Raw genomic sequence first — 4,456 nt, forward strand, 5'->3', positions numbered from 1 at the left:
ATGCGTCTCCATAATTTTTAAACGGTTTTAATTTATGTTCTATGTTCCTACAATAATTTACATTTAGGAAGAATAATTAGTTTTTAATTTGATAGCATATAGTTCATTGAAAAAAAGATGTAATTATGACACTGTGGATCAACTCATCCAGTCCTTGCCAACTCCCTGAAGAACAATCTATTCAGTCCTGTGTCTCTCTCTTTCCCAGGGTGCAAGGCTTTCTGAAGTAGCTTTGATCAACAAAAAGGATAGGAGATAAGCACGCTACCCAAACAATAAGGAGACCAGACCAAAGACAGACAGTGCCGTTTCTGCATAAATCAACCCCGTAGGACTATGGTGAGCACTTCAAAAATTTCATCATTTCACATTTAATTAAAGTTTGGGAAAAGACCTTCAAATCATATATCCCACCAACAGCAACTGCTCAATTTTTGATGCGAGGATGAAAGGTAGGAGTAAAGAATACAAAATTGAGGTTACAAACACATCAGCCGTGTTATATTAAATGATGGAGCACGTTCAAAGGGTCAGGTGGCCTACACTGACTTCAAATTTGTAGGTTAGTATGTAATGCACCACACCACCGTCACTCTGCTATTAATCATTTCTATCAATCAGCATTGAAAACTTCCATCTTCACAGGTTCAACTCATACTCACGTATTGTGCCTCACACAGTATCATTTGAGTAAGTAGACATGTGGCTCAGTAGTGTAACAGATAGAGCTGATGCCTCACAGCTCCAGTGACCCAGATTCAATTCTGACCTCCGGCCATTGCTGCCATGTTCTACCTGTGACTGCGCAGGTTGCCTTTGGGTGCTCTGATTTCGTCCCACATCCTAATGACATGAGTCGCTAGATTAATGGACCATTGCAAATTGCCTTGGTATGTGGATGGGTAATAGAATCTGACAGCCCTTCAAGATGGTAGTGGTGATGGATGGAGGAGAGGTATAGTGTCGGTGAGTGGGATGAGGACTCTAGATGGTACATCTATTAAAAAACGCATGCTTGGGAGCAACTGGTTTATGCAGAACATGAAATAGAGACACTGTGCACTATTCATTGGAGATATTGAGCACACATGTTGAAAACACAACAATGACCAGTGGAAAAAAATATTCATCTAATGAAGAAAACTGATTGGGTGCTCACTGAATATTTGACCTCAAGGCATGAAGAGGAGAAATTGTTTGCTGGGATATACATATCAAAAATAGTTTTGCTGACAATAAATCATCATTAGACTTGATTGAACTATGGTTTGCTTGATTAAGGAAGGCAATTTCTGGTAGGCTGGACAACTGAAGGCATGGTGTAATGATTTAGGTTGGGGAAACATACGAGGTCAATGATGAAGAAGTGTAATAAACTCAGAGGCACCACAAGTGTCAGCTGAACGTAAAGATGCCATTTTAGTTCCATAGTCACATTAAAAACATTTATTAAGATCCATGTTGCATTTCAGTAAACATTTATCCAAGTTATTCTACTTACGATAACCAGTGTTGGCTGGTGCAGTTCAGTTAGTGCTAAGAAAATTGAGCTAAAGATTATTAAAATCCAACTGACAGAAAAACAGTTCTGGAATGAATTCAGTCAAATGTGGGATGAAGGACAAGGGTCATAAGGTCATTATAATGTCCATTTTTAACCTGTCATCCTGTTGTCAGTGGGCTGCTTATTACTTTTGCCCGCTGGTCCGTGCATTGATAAATGCCACATTGTGTATTGTATGGCATTGTCAATAATCTCTTTATGTATTTTGAATCAAACAGATCCTGAGTTGTTGTTGTTGTTGTTGTTGTTGATCACAGTTTCAAGTAAGACCATGTTATCCAGTCTATAGCATGGCAATGTACATGGAGGTAGCTGATAAATCAGCCGGGGCTCGAAATGTTCCTTAACTTTAATGCCAAAATAGTGCCAGGAAATGACTATTGTAAATAATAAAGAGATTAATCACCCTTCCTTGACATTCAAAGGCAATACCATTACTACAGGCAGCTCCACTCTGGGGACAGCCCAGCTACGTAACATACTTCAAATATCAAAAAGGGATTGTGAATGAATTTACATTGTTTAAATTGCAGTCACATTTTAAAGTTCAGTATTAAGTGAGTGATCCCAAGACTTCATTAAGAAAAATGAAAATTATTCATGTGGCAAGAGCATTGAAGCATTGACTATGACATCATTCACAGAAGGTAGCCATTCTAAATTTAAACTGAATGCTGCACTCAATTAAATTTAAAATACATTTTACGCAAAGACAAACAATGCATTTCAATCTCCTATTTCCAAAAAAACTCCTGCAATGAATAAAATCTGAAAGAATGAGTCTCCAGACTCGGGCAACACAAAATGTTGGAGTAATTCAACTCAATGGGGCAGGCAGTATCCCTGGAGAAATGGATAGATGATGTTTCAGCTTGGGACCCTTCTTGAGAATGAAGAAGTATCCTGATCCAAAATGTCACATACCCATATCCTCCAGGAATGCTGCCTGATCCGCTGAGTTACTCCAGCAATTTGGGTCTTTCCTTGATAAACCAGCACCATTCTTGTTTCTATATCTAGACTTGAAAGGTTATTTGGTAATAAATTCAGAAAGCCCCGTTAAAAGTTCATTGATTGAGCAAGTTCCAATTATTTTCTGGCATAGTAACTATTTTGTAGTTAACTGTCACAATTTCCAAATTAAAAAGGCGAATTAACCTACATATGTGCATGTCTTTATTTTAGTTTATTAGTTTATTATGTGTCTTTGGGATATGAGATGAATCTGTAGCACCCGGAGGAAACCTACGCAGTCATAGAGAGAAGGTGCAAACACCACACAGAAAGCACGTCAGGTCGGGATCGAACTCAGGTCTCTGCTGCTGAAAGGCAGCAGCTCTATATCAGCTGGACCTCTGTGCCGCCTCAGTCCCTCCCCTCTCCTCCCCTCCCCTCATCTGACACACTTTTGTCTCATTTTCACCTCTAGGTTTTGTCAGTTACTCTACCTAACAGCCAATCAACCCCCCCTAAACTCTTCACCCTGCCCCCTCCCCCCCCCCCCCTTCCGTCCTCACCTGTATCTAGCTATCACTTGCAAGGCTTTGCCATGTTTCTCACTCCCACCTTTCTTTTCCAGCTTTCTCCTCCTCTACTGCAATTAGTCTGAAGCAGGGTTGTGACCCGAATCATCACCTGTCCATAAGTTCCACAGATGCTGACTGACCCATTGAATTTCTCCAGCACTTTGTGTTTTGCTGAAGATTCCAGCATCTGCAGTCTCTTGTGTCTCTATTAAAATTGAAGGTATGAATCAAATTGTAAAATCCAATCTAAGCAATTTTTAAGATGAGAAATTCTAAAGTTTGCCGAATTAAATGGAGCATTTGTAAACTAAACATGGAAGTTTAATTAAGTGTTTTACAGAAAGAGTATAATTCCATTGCCCTAAAAGTACCTGACATCTGGGGAGTTTGCTCATCATAGCATGTAAAAATCTCTAGTGTTCTCCTTTATCTACACTGGATGAGCATTTACACACTGGAGACATCTCACCTCGATGCTGCGGGAAATTTGCCGTTGAATTTCTTCCTCACACAGAGGAGGTCAGAGCAGAGATTTTTCACTTTACTCAGCTCCATCTGCCCTCACTCTTCATTCCTGGATCAAAGCCTTTTACTTTGGATCCATGTCCCTCCAGCAAGATAGAGCACAAAGCAGAGGGGCAAGGAAAATCTGAACAGGGCTGCTGGAATAACAGTCATCAATGCTGATGAAAGATCATCAGTCTGAAATGCTAATTCTCTTTCCACATGTGCTCTCTGAACTACTGTGTACTTCTAATATTTTCTGTTTTTATTTCAGATTTCCAGAACTTGCTGTGTTTTGCCTTAGGATTGCTGAAAGACTAACAGAAAAAAAAGGAAAGATGGCTAAAATGGGACTTTAAATCCCTGAACTTTAATTATATCTTGGATGTTCTACCACTGAACAACGTGTATTGTAGGAGCTGGAGGATAATTTGATCAGAACAAAAATCTTTTCAGCCTACCAGTTAATGTTGTACTTTCAATAATTTTAACTGAAAGCCAGACAGCAGATATTTGCATTCCTGAAATAGCCAGTGAATCTAAATGTTTTCAAGTAACAATTTGTTAACTCTTTTTTTTCTTTTGCAGTTATGGACAACAAATGCTAAATAATATACTTGCTAATAATTGAACTGGCATTGCATAGCACTTCTTCAAAAATTATAGGTTGATGTACCCAACTTAAGGAAAACCAGCTTGATAGTACTGTAACTATAGATATGCAACAAAAAAAAACTGGAGTAACTCAGCGGGACAGGCAGCATCTCTGGAGATGGGTAACGTTTTGGGTCGAGACCCTTCTTCAGACGCAACTATGATAGCTTTCTTCGAATGTACAGTTATTTGGTTGCTAAGTCCTGCA

This window comes from Rhinoraja longicauda, chromosome 1 (genome assembly GCF_053455715.1).
Source record: "Rhinoraja longicauda isolate Sanriku21f chromosome 1, sRhiLon1.1, whole genome shotgun sequence".
NCBI classification, from domain to species: Eukaryota; Metazoa; Chordata; class Chondrichthyes; order Rajiformes; family Arhynchobatidae; genus Rhinoraja; species Rhinoraja longicauda.